Source organism: Microcebus murinus, chromosome 16 (genome assembly GCF_040939455.1).
Source record: "Microcebus murinus isolate Inina chromosome 16, M.murinus_Inina_mat1.0, whole genome shotgun sequence".
Lineage (NCBI taxonomy): Eukaryota > Metazoa > Chordata > Mammalia > Primates > Cheirogaleidae > Microcebus > Microcebus murinus.
The window spans coordinates 48,722,699-48,741,261 of record NC_134119.1 but is presented as its reverse complement, the minus strand read 5'-3'; the positions used below and the strand labels follow the sequence as shown (position 1 = coordinate 48,741,261).

General features: G+C 47.5%; 1 protein-coding gene across 4 annotated transcripts in view; it reads left to right on the top strand.

The window, feature by feature from the left end:
- The window catches only part of RGS12 (regulator of G protein signaling 12), a 150,371-nt gene that overhangs the window by 109,188 nt on the left and 22,620 nt on the right, over nt 1-18,563 (top strand). The window contains exon 1 of one of the 4 annotated variants that reach the window (XM_012737347.3): nt 11,547-11,796. The exons of the other annotated variants lie outside the window; for them this stretch is intronic. The gene's annotated coding sequence lies outside the window, so the exon portion shown is untranslated. Of the gene's footprint in view, nt 1-11,546; nt 11,797-18,563 lie in introns of those variants that run through there. 4 annotated transcript variants of the gene reach the window in all.

The following is an 18,563-nucleotide window of genomic DNA, read 5'->3' as shown; positions in this document are numbered from 1 at the left end:
GCCTGCGAGGCCAGGCGGTTGGCGACAGGGCCTGCATTCTGAGCTTGTGGCTGGCGCCAGCCGTGTACTTGCCCACTGCATGGTGTGCTGGTGTTACCACCACTGTTTGCACAAAGATCTCTGTGTGTGGCTCCTGGAAGCTCAGGGACCGTGGCCCGGAGCATAGTTAGCTGAGGGCCGTCCTTGGTTTTGGGTGCGTACTTTAGGCCAGCTGTGTCGGCCTGTCATGGTGTGTGCGCCTTGTCCAGTGGGGCTCTGCCTCCTGGGGTGTGAACAGTGTTCATCACGTCAGAAAGGGGCTGCGGGTGCTTGGGTAAGTGAGTCTGCTGTGAACAGCGGCAGGCAGGGTGACGCTCCGGGAGCTAATATCTGTGATGGTCATTTGTCATGGTTCTGTGGTCACAAAAAGCTTTTATATAAATGTTTTCAAACATCAAGAGCAGCCAAATCTGAGAATCCTGACATCATTTACTATTTTACTGGCTTAGAAAGGCTTCCTTTTGAGTTAGTTCACATTAATCAAGCTCAAGTTGCTGACACCGTTGGGGGTTTCTCTTGGAGAGTGCTGGGAGACAGCTGGGGCTGGGGAGGAAGGCGCCCATCCCAACCTGGACCTAGCCTGGCTCCGTGTGTCTTGCTCATGGCTGGGGAACAGCAGGTGCAGAGACAAGCCTCTGCTTGGGCCGCAGGGCACCAGTGGCCCTTCTTGCCAGCTTTACTCTGAACTTGGTCTCTTCATCCTCAGACGACTGCCCTTCCTTGGCATTGCATCCGGGACTCATTCAATGAGTCTTTTTTGTTTTGGTCACTTTCCCAGGTGCTGGGGTAGAACAAGAGCACAAATGCACAGCGCCTGCCCTGCCGTCTGCTCAGTCACCTGGGCATGTCCAGCACAGCAGGTGCCATCTGTGTCACAGGACAGCCATCTGCATGTGGCAGCCCTTTATTTTTTTTCCAGTGACAAAGTCCCCTAAAATTGAATCTGGGCTAATCTGAATATATGAAATGCAAATTATTATGTTTAAATAAATGATACTAATTTAAAAAAGTAGTTCTTCTCACATTTCATGAAACTGTTTTATTCAGATGCATTTTTGTTAAAAACTTTTTCAAGTAATGAAAACCTTCTATTGAAGAATGACTTACACACTGAAAAGTACACACACCATGGACAATTTGAGGGGTTTTCACAAAATGAACACACCTGTGGTATTAGCACCCAGCCCAAGAAACAGAATGTCACCGGCACCCAGAGAAGCCCTGTGGGCTCCCTCAGTTGCCACCCCCAGGGGGGACCACTCACCCGACTGGTAACACATTGGTTACTTTTGCCTGTTTTAAACTTATACAAAAGACCCAGGCAGAGTGTATGATATCGTGCCTGGCTTCTTTCGTGTCACGTTAGTCTTGTGAGTTTTGTACCTAGGCGTGCACTGGGAACTGTTTGCTCTCCTAGCTGTGCCTTCTCTGTTGCGTGAACTCGGCGCTGTCTTTCCATTCTACTCTTGATGTCTTCTGTGGTGGTTTTGCCTTCTGACCATTGCAAATATACAGCATGCTTGTGCAGGTCTTCCGGGTAGTCATGTGCATACATTTCTGCTGTGATAGATTGGGCCATGGGTTTGTATATATTTAGCTGTAGTAAATACTGCTAGTTTTCCAAAACAGTTTTACAGCGTACACACTGAGAATTCTGGGTGTTCTACATCCTTGCAACACTGTATTGTCTGTTTTCATTTTAGCCCTTCAAATACCTATATGGGGCATTGGATTGTAGTTTCAGTTTGCAATCCCCTGATGATACTGAATTGAGCACCTTTTCAAGTATTTTTGGCCATTTGAATATCCTCTTTTATGAAGTGTCTGTTCGAGACTTGTGCTTATTTTTCTATTATGTTGTCTGCTTTTCCTTATTGATTTATAGAAAAATTTACAAATATATTCTGGAAATGATTTTGTGTTGGATTTATGTACAGTTGTCTCTTGGTATCTGCAGGGGATTGGTTCTAGGAATCCCCTAGATTGTGGTCTGTGGATGCTTGAATCCTTGATATAATATGGTGTAGTATCTGCATATATCCTCCTGTATACCTCAAAGTATCTCTAGATTACTTATAATACCTAATATAATGTACTAATGAATGCCACATGAAATCCACACTTCGTTGAATCTGTGAATGTGGGATCCATGGATACAGAGTGCTGGCTCGATGTGGACATACCCGGTATTTTGGATTTATGTATTTATGTTGGATGTATGTTTGCAGGTAAGCTCTGCTATACCTGTTCACTCTCTTAGTGCTGCCTCTTGATGACCAGAAGTTCCTAATATAATTCAGTCTATCTCTTTCCCTTTAGGGTAATGAATGCTTTTTATGTCCTTTTAGAGCAGGCTTTGCCCTCCCCAACACCATAAAGGTAAAACCATTATTGATTTATTGTTCACATTTAATTCTCTGATCCATCTGGAAGTGATTTTTTGTGTATGGTGTGGGGTAGGGGTAAGATTCCTTTTTTTGTTGTGTGGTAAACAGCTGTCTCAGCTTCATTTAATGAAAAGTTGATCCTTCCACACTAACTTGAAGCCACACCTTTATCAGGTAATCATATATTGTGGTCTGTCTCAGGCCTCTGTGTTCTCTTCCTCTGGCCTCTATGTCTGTCCCTAGATCAGGACTCCATGCCATAATCACTGTCACTTTGTCGTGCATTTGGACATCTGGTGGTAGAGCGCTCATGGTGCTGGTCTTCAAGATTGCCTTGCTTATTCCTGGCCCTCCCATTTCCTTATACATTTTGGATCTGATTTTTAAGTCACTGGCAGCTGTCCAGAGCCCTCTTTGCCTCTGAGCTGGTTGAGATATAACACTTTAGGAATCTGCATATAATGCTTTTATTGGAAATGTTATCACAAGTCACAAACAGCCGTCAACATTCAGACAATTGGGTTTTTAAAATTGTAATTGTACATATGTGATCCTCATTGTGTAGTCACTGACTGTCTTGCTCTCAATGTCTTGAGTCTGTTTTCCCAGGGATAGATACTAAATTTGTGTTGGTTTGACATTAAAAAAACTCTCTCTCCTAAATGAATGACCTCTGCAAGTATCTAAAACCAGTTGAATTGAGATTATTTCAGGCTAACGTGTCACCCTCAGATAGACTCTGTTGTTCAAAAGCAGCTGATGGAGAAGCTGTGACGCAGCAGACTCTACAGGGACGCAGGTATGAGGGGCCGGTCCCATCGAGCGAAGCCCGTAGAAAGGCCACACATGCCTCTGGGCAGCCAGGCACAGCGTGGGGGGACACAAGGCTGGCTGTGGCAGAAGAGTGAGTTGCTGTGTGAGTGGGTGGCATGGCAGGGCCCAGTCCAGTCCCGCGGTCAGGGTGGCTGAGCGGAGCTGAGGCCTGGAAGGTGAGCTAAGCTTAACCTCACCGTGAGTCTGGGGAGAGCTGGGAAAAAGCTGAGATGGAGCAGGCTCAGGGAAACCGAGAGAGAGTGGCTGTGTGTCTGGGTGTCCTTGGTGAGCAACCGCGGTGAGGCGAGAGAAGCCCCAAGACTGACGGGGATGATAATGGTGTCTGCGAGCCGGGAAACACCAGGGAGAAACATAACGTGGCAATAAGAGCATTTAATGTCTTGGCAAACTTGAGTAATAGAGATGGTGCAGATAGGTTGGTCTAAGCCTCTGAGCTACGTGGGAGACCAGACAGCTGGAGATGCCGCTTTAAGAAAGAGCAACGGGACGCGCAGGGAGTGAGAGCACACGCTGGAGCCACGTGGCCTGGGGAGAACCCAGCGGCTGTGACCGGCCATGTGCCTTCCTTCTGTCCTTTATAAAATGGGAACAATAATAGGACCCATCTTAGAGGGATTTAGAACAATACCTGGTACATACTAAGGAGCTATACATGATAGTTGCCTTTATTAGTATTACTAATGTTGTCTTAATTGCATTTCCAATATAATTGACCACTGGAGTTGAATAAAATGACCTACAGGGACTGGGTAGAGAAAAGAGCCCAGGACAGGTCCTGAAGGAGGTTACAAGGTCAGCAGAAGAGAAAGAGCATCAAAGGAAAAAATACTCTCCATTTAGATTGTTAACAATCCAATTTTAAAACAAGCAACATTAAGCCAGGCATGGTGACGCGTGCCTGTAGTCCCAACTGCTCTGGAGGCTGAGGTAGGAGGATCACTTAAGCCCATGAGTTCAAGACCAGCTTGAGCAATACAGCAAGACCCTAAAAATGAAAAAACAATAACAACAACCAAAAAAAGCCAAGCGATGTAAGATTAAAAATAATGAAATGAAAGAAGATATAATAGGCAATACTAAGAAAAAAGAATTAATATCAGAGAAATTGAAAAAGCAGCAGACACAGTAAAGAGGACAGTGTGCACAAAAAGTAGTATCATATATGTAAAGCAGAAATTGATGAACTATAATCAAAGTGGATAAGTACTCCAGTGAAGATAATAATTGCCCTTTTTCAGAAACTGAGAAATCAAGCCGATTAAAAAAATAATAAGATTACAAAGTATTTGAATCATAAAATGAACAAATTAAATCTAGCGGATACATAGAGAACTTTACACCCAGTAGAGAATACACTTTTCCAAAGATACTAGAACATTTACCAATGTTATGGAGTATTCTGTGCCACAAATGCAGTTGCTACAAATTAAAAACAATATTTATACAATACAAATCATATCTACTGATAGCAGTAGATGTAATTAAATTAATGTCAATCACAAAAAGATAACAAAAAGAGCCAGGTGCAGTGGGTTACCTGTAATCCCAGTGACTCGGGAGGATCATTTGAGCCCAGAGTTTGAGGCTGCAGCAAGCTATGGTTGTGCCTCTGCACTCTAGCCTGGGCAGCAGAGCAAGACCCTGTCTCTAAAAAAAAAAAAAAAGAAGAAGAAAGATGACAAAAAAGAGTCCATACATATAATGGAAAGTTTAAAATTATACTTCTAAATAATCCATGGATCAAGGAGAAAGTTAAAAGGGAAATTCTAATACAGTTTACAACTGTTTATAATTATAGTACTATCAACACCAGGGACTATAGCCAAAGTGGTTTTCAGATAAAAATTGGTAGCATTAAATGTATATGTTAGAAAAAATTTGAAAATACAGGAAATAAGCTTTCAACATAAGAAAGTAAGGAATAGAAGAACAAAACAAATGCAAATTAAGATTAAGGAAATAATAAGGATAAAAGCAAAAATTATGAAACAGCAACTCAAAGTACAAAAAAAAAAAAAAAAAAAAAAAAGCAAAAATTAATAAAATGGAAAACAAAACAATATATAACTAAATAATAAAACAAAAGATAAGTCTTTGGCAAGTATGATCAAGAGAGAAAAGACAAAGATAACATCAAGAATGAAAAAGGATCTAATCTATAGTCAAGAATTAAATCTATAAGAACTGTAAATAATTTAATATTATACCTTTTGGGCAACTTTTGGGAAAATATAAATATCAAAGTTTACTTAAGAAATAGAAACTTTGATTAAATAAATCTGCATAGGCAAAAATGATTTGGAAGTCATAGATCTATGCCCCAAAAGGTACCATGTCCAAACCAATTTATAAGTGAGCATATTGGCCAGCTTAGGTTCATCGATGTTGTAATACCAACTAACACCAAACCCTAGTGGATTTAACAGAGTAAAATTCACTCTTACTTGTGCTATATCACATGCCTGTTGCATTTGGCTCTGTTTTTGTTCTGAGTGTTTCCCTGCAGCAGCCAGGCCATTGGAGCAGCTCCCACCTGGGACACTGTGGGCCTAGCCAAGGGGAGTCGGGCCGTGGCCCCAGCACTTTTCCCAGGGGCACACGTCATGCTGTTTTACATTCACTGGCCAAAGGACGGCGTGTGGCCAGGCCTGACTTGAATAATCCTCCCACACAGAGGAGCAGCACCTAATTTGAACTTAATATTGTCTGCCACACAGGGCATAGAAGATGGCACGCTATGCGCCTCATTTTGCAAGACTAGCACATCCTTGATATCAAAACTGAATGGCATATAAAAATTAAATTATTGGCCAATTTCACTTATGAACAAATATATACATTTCTAAGTAAAATGTTAGCAAATTGAATCTAGCAATGTTGTTTTGTTTTTTTAAAAAAATGCATTCTTAAGAAGTATAGTTTATATAAGAAAAGCAAGGATAGTTCAACACTGAGGAATTTTCATTTAAGTCACTGTTCACTCAGCATTCATTTTTTTGAGCTCCCACTTTCTTCTAAAAACTCTCTAGACACTGGGGGGACTTTGTTGAACAAAACAACATTCCTGCCTTCCTAGAGCTTTCAATTTAGTGGAGGAATGTTACAGGAATTAACTGATTATATTATATTAATAGATTAAAGGAGCAAATCCATGTGATTATCACAATAGAGGCCAAAGTAGTATCTGATAAAATTACTGATAAAAAGTCATTATTTTTTTTAAAGTTATGCTTAATAGTCAAATATTAGAAGCATCTCTGTTAGGGCCACAAATAAGACAAGGATATTTCCTATCTCAGCAACTATTTATTTACCATCATGTTACAGATTCTGGCCAACACTATAAGACAAGAAAAATAAATAAATTTTAAAATTTGAAAAGGAATAAAACCAAATAATCATTATTCACAAATGATGTTATCATCTAAATACAAAACCCAAAGCATATCACATGGCTAGGTATAACTTTTAGAATGAATGGAGTTCAGCAAGATAAAACTTAGGGGCTTTCCTAAACAGTATGCAGAGTTTCTGTGGTAAATTATAGAAAAAATTCAGAATGCTCAACACCAAATTAATAAGATAGGTTATCTTTGGGGAGGGGCGATAGGCCTAGAATTTTAGGTAATCAGATCAATAGGTATTTAAAATTTATGTTTAAATTTTTTAAAGGAGAAAATATTTTAGAATTATGCATGCATTGAAATGTGACGTTATATGCCTTTCAGCCTGTACTGTCTCATCAGCTTGTATTTGGGGAAAATGATCCACTTATTCAATCAATATTATTGAATGCTTGCTATGTGCCTGGTACTATTCCTATGAATGTCCGTACATAGTTGTCATCACAATTTTATAGAAAGGTTAAGCAACTCGTAAGTTACTTAGTAAGGAAGGGAGTTCTCACAATATCCCTGTGAAGTCAGCATACCATTGTTCCCACGTGGTCCCTACAAAAGCCCTATGAAGTCAGTATACTGTGACTACCACAGCTTTATGGGAAGGAGAGCACCTTGCCTGGTTAGGAAGCCCATACTGTGAGCCACCACATCCGGCAGGTGAGACTGGGCTGGAGCATCCAGTTCTCGAGAACAGGGCTTGGTATGGAGCAGGCATTCAGTCAGGACCAACGAATTAATGAGAGCAAGGTGCTGGCCCCGTTTCCTGCTTGCTCACCTTAACCCAGCCAGTTTCAGGAAGAGAATGGAGGAAACGGCTGGGTCCCCCCTCAGAGTTGCACCCCACCCCCAGCTTTGACTCCACCATGGAGCTGCCAGAGCAGAGGCGGCAGGGCTGGAGCAGGTGAGCACTGCCTGCCTGGCTGGGCACAGGACCAGCATGGTGACCAGAGTTTTGGAACCTCAGTTTAGGACAAATGACTTTTTAAGTTTCATTGTTTTATATCAAAAGTCATATTAATATAAAAGGTGCAAACACTACATCGTGTTTAGTTTTGTATCTAACATTATCTTTATTATTAAGATTATGTAGAATCATAACCATCCCAGAAAACCCAGGCTATATGGTTGCCATAGCTAATAATGTCCCAGTTTATGCCTGATATATAAAGTAGGTCTCATGTGACTTCTTTTCAGCTTAAAGGGCTGCCTCTGAGTGCCAACCCTGGTGGAGGAGGCGCCTCCCCCATGAACCCTGCGTAATTCTGCACCCTCGGACCCCCCACCCCGCTGGGGAAGAGCCTTTTCCTTGTCCTCATCCCTGGGCTGCTTCAGTTGAAGCTCAGGGACTATGTCTTCAGTTTCTGGGTGGCCCCACCCTGGCCTTGGCGGGAGGGTTTAGGACCATTTTTGAGCCTTCCCCATGAGGTCAGTACTTGGGGTCCTCGAGCTTCTGCACTGGGTGGTGTCCTCTGGACGGGGCCACCACTGGGAGGTCTAAACTTCATGTGTGGCCATTGGCACGAGAACAGAAGAGGAATGTCATCATAAAGTATAAATATTTTATTAGTTGAAATGAAATAAATCAGTTTCACAAAGGAATTAACCAGTAAATGAGTAATGTAAATTTTTTTCAGTTCACGTCAGCATATAATAAATGAATTCAATTAAGACTGATCTTTGAAAAAATGTCCTATGTCTTTTTTGTTGAGTCCTGGTGGCTCCCTGTAGTCAGAGGTACCCCTCATCTGCCAGCCACTTATGGGCATGGTTGACAGCGCTAAGCCTTGGATCCTGGAAATTCAGGGTGACAAGTGACAGAAATCACTCGTCTGCTGGTCACCTCACACTTCCCACACTGACCCTCTCGGGCGCGTGGGCTCCTGCCCCCATCTGTTGGCATTTCACTCTCCAGAAGGGCTTTGCGTCATCTCAGACTTGGGAAGTTTGTTTTGCTGTGCTCTACCAGAACAGTTATAAATCAGACCTTTCTAGTGCTAATTCCAGGAAAGACCCAGAATTTAGATGTTTTCTATTTGGGCCCACATTTCTCCTGGAAGGATACCATGCCCGAGGGTCGTCTTCCCAGGGCTGTGAGGCCTGGCTGTGGGAAGAGCCATGAGGGAGTCTGGGCCCAGTATGGGCCCAGCATCAGCTCAGGCGGGTCGGGAAGTCTTTGGACCTCAGGAACCTCATTTGTCTTCGATCAGCAGCATCTAAACTCTGTTTTAAGGTACTGTAGGCTTCCAAAAACATTTAAGCAGGGCTTTGTAATTAGTGGCAGATTTTTGTTAAAGTGAGGAGCTGGGTTGGCCTCCACAGGCCTGTGCTGGCTGAAGCTAAGAAGGGGCCGAGCCTGTCCCACCTGCTCTTGCCTTGCCCCTCTCCTCAAGGCCATGTGCTCTATTGCATGGCACCACCAGAGACAGAGGATCCTCCAGGGCAAGTTTCCACCTGAGTTTTCCCTAGAACTGGGCGCTGTACTGTACTGACCTAATAGCAGGTGTCCATGAGGCCTGGCTGTTTTGAAGGGTGAACAAGTTCACTCTGGTGAACAGGTGCAGGCTTTAAAAAGTAGATGATGTGATATTAAAACTGTGAGTTAGTAAGTTTGTGTTTTGCAGCAGTGTGTGTTAGTAGTTCTTAAACTACTTTCTGTAGGTGCTGGGCTCGAGTAAATGAATAAAGGCATCAAAGATTGTGGGGCTGGGCATGGTGGCAATACCACTGCACTCTAGCCCTGGTGACAGAGCAAGATTCTGTCTCAAAAAAAAAAAAAAAAAAAGGGACCATGGGAACCAGTGCACCACTGTTAGGGAAAGAGCTACAGATATAGAAAAGGGGAAGATGATAGTGTGGCTGGGATGTTGGGCTGGAATTGGAGGTATCAGCAGGAACTTGTGATATTTAACAGACATAGAGGTACGTGTGTGCATCCACCTGTCCTGGCTCTGTCCACTGGGAGGGCCTGGAAGCAGTGAGACCCAGCAGCAGTGAGCACCCCTTGGGGCCAGATTGTGGTGTCTAATGCCACTCTTCAGTGGAAGGACTGGCTCCTGGGCTGGGACAGGGAAAGCACAAGATCGTAAGATGAGCCTGGACCTCTTTTTTTGAGACAGAGTCTTACTCTGTTGCTTGGGCTAGAGTGCCGTGGCGTCAGCCTAGCTCACAGCAACCTGAAACTCCTGGGCTCAAGTAATCCTTCTGCCTCAGCCTCCCAAGTAGCTGGGACTGCAGGCTTGCGCCACCATGCCCGTCTAATTTTTTCTATATATTTTTAGTTGGCCAATTAATTTCTTTCTATTTTAGGTAGAGACGGGTCTTGCTCTTGCTCAGGTTGGTTTCTTGACCTCGCTCTTGCTCCTGACCTTGAGCAATCCTCCCACCTCGGCCTCCCAGAATGCTAGGATTGCAGGAGTGAGCCACTGCGCCCAGCCTGAACCTTTTTTTTAAATACCAGAAGATAAGGCAGTGCTCGATGTATGATGAGGACACATGAGCAGGACACAGGTGCCAGCTGAAGGGAGGGCCGGAGCGTCCAGATGCAAAGGTATTGGTGGGGCATAAATGAGTGCTCGACTAAAATAAAAGCCCACTGAGTCCAGGCTGATAGGGATCACAGATTAATCATCACAGGGAGAAGGGAAAGCTCCAGGGGGGAGCGCCGACTGAGTGCGGAGGAGGAGCAGTGGCCGAGGGGGCTGAGGTCACAGATGCAAGTTGAGGAGCAAGACACTCAGAGCCTGAGAGTGGGACTCACAGACCTCTGTCACCAGGGAAACTGAGAGACTCAGCAGGAGAAACCTGGCACCTGAACCACGTGATTGGAGCAACTGCCACTGACATTGCGACCCACTGTGACACCACGTCCCCCCTAAAAAGAGGCGTGGAGATGAACACAGCATCTCTCGGGGGTGTTCCTGCCACATCACAAGGAAACATCAGACAACCCCAGAATGAGGGACAGTCTCAGAAAGTAACTGGCCTACATCAAGGTCCAGAGACATAAAGAAGGCTGGGGAATGTTCCAGATTAAAGGAGACGAAAGAGGCATGGCAGCAAAGTGAGTCCCCACTTCAGTCCTGCACTGGGGGAAATAGCTGTAAAGGACACAATTGGCGAAACTGGAACTTGGATGTTGAATTTCCTGGTTTTGATAACTGTACTTAGTTATAAAAGAGGATGTCTTCATTCTTAGGAAGTATATGCTGTCATATTTGAAGCAAAGAGGGCTGCTGTCTCCTGCTTAATCTCAAATAGTCCAGAAACAAATTGCCTGTGTGGGTCCACGTGTGTTTAGGGAAGGCGGGCAGTGCAGCAAGCGGGCCCAGCGCGGGCCTTTGCGGGACCTGGGGAGAGGGATGTGGGACTTCCTCTTATTCTTCTTGTACCTTTTCTGCAAGTTTGAAATTACATCCAAATAAAAAGTTGCCCCCCAAAAGGATGGCACAAATTGCCTAAGAAGGGGCAGTGTGAGTGCAAACGAAGGTGCTTTTCCCGTGGCTCGTTCCTGCCTCTGGTCTCCCAGTGCGTTTCACTGAGCCGCTGGCTCGGGTTTCTGCCCGGTGACTCACCCGCCTCACTCACGCAGGCCCACAGCCACACGGCAAGCCCCGACATGCCCCGGCCCCGGGACTGTGGCGCCTGCCCTGGGTGACGTGGCCAGGAAGGAGTGGAGCCGGAAGTCGGGCCAGGCCCCGTCCTGCGCCTCTGTTGCGTGGGGACACGGCATGCGCCTGGCAGCTGCAGGTCAAGAGTGCACTGAGAGGAAGGTGGGCCCAGTCCAGGCTAAGCTCCATCTTTAAAGCATTTTCAGTAATTTTTTTCTTAGAAAATGTTGAGATTGATTTAATACCGTTTTACTAGAACTGCCGTGAAGTTATAATTGTGTAGCAGTGTGCGTTCGAGAATCAAAAGCAGGGTCAGCAGACAGCCAGCTCTCGTCAGGAGAGCACTGCTGGGACAGTTGTGCTGTCCGGTGCGAGCTGTCTCTCGCAGCTCTCTGGTGGCTGCAAGAGAGCATCGGCCTAGAGCGCTGCCTGAAGACGTCGCCAGGCCCCCTGGCGTTTGCTGGAAGTTCCCTAACCCGTGGAAGCCCGCAGGGCCTCACAGACCAGGCGCTGCTTGTCCCTGGGCAGGTGAGAACAGCGCAGAGGGGCGGGGCTGCGCACCCTCTCCCTGGAGCCTCCTGGACGCCCACGGGCTTTTCAGAAATGCCTGTGAGTTGTCATATTTTGCTTTGGTGTAAAAATGTTCCTTATGGTTCAGTTTGGTGTGGTTGCTTATTACCTAACTTAACACAGATTCCTGGCACCATGCAGTTTTGGGTGATCACTTTCTCATTAAAAAGATAGGTTTTTGGGGCCGGGGCCGGTGGCTCACGCCTGTAATCCTAGCACTCTGGGAGGCCGAGGCCGGCGGATTGCTCGAGGTCAGGAGTTCGAAACCAGCCTGAGCAAGAGCCAGACCCTGTCTCTACTAAAAATAGAAACAAATTAATTGGCCAACTAAAAATGTATAGAAAAAATTGGCTCGGCATGGTAGCGCATACCTGTAGTCCCAGTTACTCAGGAGGCTGAGGCAGAAGGATCGCCTGAACCCAGGAGTTTGAGGTTGCTGTGAACTAGGCTGATGCCACGGCACTCACTCTAGCCTGGGCAACAAAGTGAGACTCTGTCTCAAAAATAAATAAATAAAATAAAATAAAATTGCCATAAATACAAAAACCTATCCTTTTTTTTTTTTTTTTTGAGACAGAGTCTCACTTTGTTGCCCAGGCTAGAGTGAGTGCCGTGGCATCAGCCTAGTTCACAGCAACCTCAATCTCCTGGGCTCAAGCAATCCTGCTGTCTCAGCTTCCCAAGTAGCTGGAACTACAGGTATGTACCACCATGCCCGGCTAATTTTTTCTATAAATATTAGTTGGCCAATTAATTTGTTTCTATTTTTTTTTTTTTTTTTTTTGAGACAGAGTCTCGCTTTGTTGCCCAGGCTAGAGTGAGTGCCGTGGCGTCAGCCTAGCTCACAGCAACCTCAAACTCCTGGGCTCAAGGGATCCTCCTGCCTCAGCCTCCCAAGTAGCTGGGACTACAGGCATGTGCCACCATGCCCGGCTAATTTTTTGTATATATTAGTTGGCCAATTAATTTCTTTCTATTTATAGTAGAGACGGGGTCTCGCTCTTGCTCAGGCTGGTTTCGAACTCCTGACCTCGAGCAATCCGCCCGCCTCGGCCTCCCAGAGAGCTAGGATTACAGGCGTGAGCCACCGCGCCCGGCCAATTTGTTTCTATTTATAGTAGAGATGGGGTCTCGCTCTTGCTCAGGCTGGTTTCGAACTCCTGACCTCGAGCAATCCGCCCGCCTCGGCCTCCCAGAGTGCTAGGATTACAGGCGTGAGCCACTGCGCCCGGCCTATTTATGGGAATTTAAAAAATTTTAAGATACACATAGAAATAAGAGTTTAAAAAAATCTCATAATTATTATATGAAAAGCTACAAGTGCTTATTGTTTTCCTCATCATTGCTAGTTTAATAAAGAACAAATTGCTGAGGTGGAGCAGCGTGTCGGGAGGCCCAGGTTTCATCTTCGGCGCTTGCAGCCAGTGTGCCGTTACCATAGCTGTGCTCTGCCCGGCTTAAATAATTCAAGTGCCGCCAGCAGCAGCGAGCTGGAGGCCTCGCTGTGAATTATGCATGCCGTCTTCTGCGGCTCTGTGCGGAGCCTGCTGTTGGCTTCCTCTCCGTGAGCACAGGCAGGGCAGAGCGCCTTTGTCACGCTGTGTGCTGGGATCACTGGAGACACTGCAGTAATTTGCCCTGCTGGGAAGCGTGCACTAAGGAACAATGTCCCTGTGTGTGGCCCGAGCCTTTGCCCGGGGCCACCCGGGCTGACCCTGGTATGGATTCGGAGGGGTGGTTTGCGGTGAATGGTTGGAAGTATTTGGTTAAATGGCACCACAGTGGCTCTTATCAGCTCTGCCCAGGTAAAGTCCCTCGTCCCATCCCGTCTTGTCATGGTTGTCAGGGGCAGACTGACTTGAATGGTCTTCAGGTATGTTTGCCTCGGGGGTCTCTGTCAGTGGGGGGAGGGACCTGCAGATGTGCCTGTGAGGTGGTAGCTCTGTGACCTGGCTTGGAGTCGTGACCTAAATATTCAAAGTGCTTGAGATTGTGATTTGGATGAGACGTTCTGGTGAGACAAGAATGGACTATGGCCATGCGACATAGAATTAACCGCAGACTTGAAATCTTTTTTTTTTTTTTTTTTTTTTTTGAGACAGAGTTTCACTCTGTTGCCCTGAGTAGAGTGCTGTGGCGTCAGCCTCGCTCACAGCAACCTCAGACTCCTGGGCTCAAGCGATCCTACTGCCTCAGCCTCCTCAGTAGCTGGGACTACAGGCATGCGCCACCATGCCCAGCTAATTTGTTCTATATATGTTTTTAGTTGTCCAGCTAATTTCTTTCTATTTTTAGTAGAGATGGGTCTCGCTCTTGCTCAGGCTGGTCTGGAACTCCTGGGCTCAAACAATCCACCCCCCTTGGCCTCCCAGAGTGCTAGGATTACAGGCTTGAGCCACCAAGCCTGGCCTAGACTTGAAATCTTAAGGTATTAAAGTTTGTAACATGTAACCTACATGTTTGACCAGCCAATGTGAACATGGTTGCTTTTCCAGTTTTTAGCAGATCTGAAAGACTTTAAAACTTGCTCATCTAGAAAGCATTTCTTTGACTCAGACTGCTCGCCTGCAAGAACAAGCCCCACAGCAGCAAAAACTAGCAGACACCCTGTGACGCGCGGGTGTGTTCCAGGAGCGTCCGTGCTTCTTTGGCCTAGGACACACGTGTGTGGTTCCGTGCACACTTAACCCTGGGCAGCAGGCAGGTCGTTCTGAGCAAGACAGTGAATCGCAGACGTGCTGCTGTGTCCATCTTGTGTTCTGGCCTTGAAGTTGGGATTGGAATTGTGGCTTTTGTGAGAAATTTCATTCCAAGTGAGGGCAGGCTCCCGTGACTGTGCCTGTGTTCCGTGTGACGAGGACAGCTCCGGAGCGAGTTAAGGTGTTGTGAATCATGAAGTTCGCAGCCAAAGAGGAGGGGACTTCCCGTGTCTTGAGCCACATCAAGAAGGGTGGTGCTGAGGTGTTGTGACCCAGGTGACTCGCTATTCATCTTATACAAGTTATGTGCACATATTTTGTCCAAATAGAGTCATAAAAATTTGCCAGGAGATCATATGATTAAAGAATTGACATTTTTTATGTTGCAGACAGTTGTCTCTAATTTTCACACGTTGAGGAACGTGTGGCCTCCTAGAGATTTGATGTCTGAGCGCGAGATGGCGGGAGGACGTGGGCGTGTCCCAGCTGTGCCCTCTCGAGGCCGAGGAGCCGGTCACGCTCGTGGGCAGGCGTGGCGCGGCTGTGCAGGGCCGTGCGGCGCCAGAGCCTTCTCTGTGCGCTGCTCCGGGGCTTGCATCCTCCTCCACTACCTGCGGCCGGCGCTTGAGTTGGGCCCGCGTCTTCGTGGCCTCCTACCATCAGAGGGGAGTTGTTGTGGCAGTTATTCGGGTCCTTTAAGTCAAAAACAAGGCCTGGTGGGCAAGGTCTCTGTCCCCATGTGCACGGTCCGAAGGAGGCGAAGTGAGCGTGTGCGGGGCGGCTGCTCTCGCCCAGCAGTGCTGGAGCACCTGGCGAACGCCGCTGTCGGCGGGGAGCGAGGGCCCCGACCTCTGGCCGTCCCATGGACATGGTTTATTGCCAGCCGAAGTGACCCTTCCTTTCGTTTCCTGAGTGAGTTCCTGAGCCTGGGCAGGGCCCGGAGCGGGTCTGCTGTGCACACAGCCCCCAGCACCAGGCCCTCCCCGTCCCTTCTAGCTGCCGTCCTCGCCGCTGGAGGCCGCCCCTCCCGGGCGGTGGTGCGCATCCTGCACACGGCCTCCACGTTTGCAGGACCACAAGGGCAAAAGGATGACACTCAGCTGACACAGTGGACCTCACACACCAGGCGGGTCATCATTTGATTTTTACCAAATGTTAAAGTTTCTCTCTTTATTAGACTTTTAAAATGTGAGTTGTTGATTTGTGTCTTAGAAAATAATTAGTATTTGCCAAATCTATTGGTCATCCTTCAATCAAAATTTATATTCAATCAGCATTCATTGATCAATTCATCCCACAAGCACGTGGCGCCTCCTGCAGCCAGTGCCGGGGGACAAGGGACCAGCCCTGTAGCTGTCCTTGGGGGGGAGGCAGGGGGGTGGGTGAGGTCGGGAAGGTGTGGGTGCCGGGGAGCTGGCATGGGACGGGGCTGTGTGGGAGGTCTGCGTGTCCCATGGGGGCCCAGCACTCCCGTGTGCCCTGCAGCGGGGCAGGCAGAGGCTTCTCATCACTGTACTTGCATTGTTAGAATCCAAATACCCTTTATTTGAGAAGTAGAAGTTTCAACACCCTTTGCAGGGTTGAGCTGTGCTAACTGCAGTTTGCAGTGGGTCAGCCTTTTTCTCTGCCTCACCTGTCTCTCATCCTAGTTCCCAGTACCCCTCACCTGGGCCTCTACCTGGGAGGCCCCCAGGCCACCCTCCCCAGCAGGCAGAGGAACCTGTGAGAAACATAGGCCCTTCCCTCCCATGGTCAAGTCCACATAGCGCCAGTGCCCACAGCCCAGCCAGAACACTGGCTGTGCACTGCGGTCCTTTTGCCCTCTGCCACAGGGCCTTTGCACATGCGTGTCCTGTCTCCCAAGGTCAGTTAACTTCTGTTTATCCCTCAGTTTTGTTCAGCCTTTATTGCCTCAGGAAAAAAAGCTGGCAGAACGTGTTATGCCTCTCATGATGTAGATTATTTCATTTTATGGGGATCACCTCATTTATCAGTATAAAATATAGTGAGGTTGGTGACACCATTACCCTATTTTACATGGGAAACCTGAGCCAACCACGCCTAGGAAATGTGTGACCCCTTCCTGTCGTCTCCTCCAGCCTGGACACCGCCTGAGGCCTGGCCCGGTCCTTCCTGTGGTTGGTGTGTTTCACACGGTCTTATCTTTAAGTAAAGCTGGAATGCAGATGCAGCAGGGGTTGCGGCCTGGGCCCTGTTTCTGGCGCAGGTGCCCCTTTACGTGGCGTGGCTTGGTTCGTTCTGTCCCTGGTGGTGGCGTCACCCTGGCTGCAGTCTGTGGCATCTCAGCGCCAGGCAGGGTCTGTGCCCTCCCCTCCGGTTCATACGCAAGTGCGTGTTTCTGCCCTGGTGGACGCCACCGTGGCGCCTGGTCAGTCTGGACCCCCCGGCAGTGCGAGAGGGGCTTCCTTGCTCACACTTGCTGACACCACAGCCTCGGCCAGGCAGACGCCGACTGAATCCACAGCTAGGTAACTGGGAGGCGGGCGTTGGGAGCCTCTGCACAGGGCTGTCCGCACTCCCCTTTTCTTCCTGGTTGTTGGTCTTTTTCTTGCTGACGTGTAGGTATTCTTACAGAGAAGGAAAGCTAGCGCTTCGTCTCTGTGAACATATCGCCCCATAGTTTCCTGTCTTTGGGCTTGGCTTGCAGGGTTTCACAGGCAGAGGTGAAGCCTCTGCTGTCCACTTGCCAGTGTTGATTTCATGCCTCTGGGCCTGTGTCCCCTCCGGAGCCTTTCCTCACTCAGATGTTTCAAAAAATGGTCCCACGTTTTCTTCTAGTATTTCTCTAATTTCATTTTTATATTTAAATCTTCAGTCCATCCTGGATTGATTTTAGTGTGTGTTGGAGGAAGGGGCCCAACTTGGTCATTTTTTGAGTGTAATCTATCCCCCCTAATCTGACTCATGAATTCGCCGTGTGAGGCCCCTTTCTGAGCTCTGTGTCCTGTCCATGATGGGACGTGTCTGCTTCTGCACTGGTTCTGTGGGTTGAGATGTGCTGTGCTGTCAGGGAGGGCGGCCCCGCCCTGTTGCTCTTTTTGTTTTGTTTTTCCCATCATTTAGTATCTTGTTTTCCTCGTGAACTCTTACACTCAGCTTGTCTAGTTCTAATAACACCTCTCCTGGGAAGTGCGCTGGGGGGTGTGTTCATTTAGGGATTGCTCATGTCTGTGTTGCCCCTCTGTGTCTGGTTATTGGAGCAAACTCAGCATAAAGACCCCTGCCCCGGCGTGAGAGAATGGCCGTGCAAGTGAGTGTGCGTGCTTCACGCCCACACGCGTGCAGGGTGGAGCGCTTTCTGAGGGGCAGTCTCGCACATTGTCCTTTAAGCAAGGTGTTTCTGGACATCCCGTCGCCATGATGCAGAGCTGCTGTGTTCAGAGGAAGCCGTGCATGGCCGTGCTGTCCTTGGTTCTGAGCGGCACTGATGTTGCTGTCCCGCCGTGGTGTGTGGGCTGCTGCCTGCTCACCGCTGGCGAGCGCTGCCTCTTCCCCAGCCGCTCCTAGGCAGAGCTTCTGCTCGAGTCCCCAGAGGCTGCCGGCCTTCCCTGGACTCCAGTGGGTGCCGCTGGCCGACACAATCTGAGTGTTTCGTCTCAGAAAAGCATATACACAGCACGGTGGATTCAAAGAAACATTAAAATTGTGCTTCTCTGATGCTGTCATAGCTCCTTATGAGTCTTATTTTAATATTTTTTATAGCAGTTTAAAGTATTTAATAACTCTTTTTTCCTTTCTTTTTTAATCTAAATGCTTTTTGAGCTGCAACTGACCCCTGCCACGTGCAGTCCCTGGTTGTCAACACCGAGGGCAAGACAAGCCGGCTATGGGGTCAAATCCTAGCATTGCCTCCTGGGGTCAGGGGTCTGCCATTGTCTGGATTAGCAGCGTCTACACGTGACCTCTTTGGAAGCCCTCTGGCCTGGGCTGCAGGTGTGGTGGATGCACGTGTGGCCGTCAACACGTCCACAGACTAGGCTTGGCTGTGGGGTTTAGCGTGGCCTC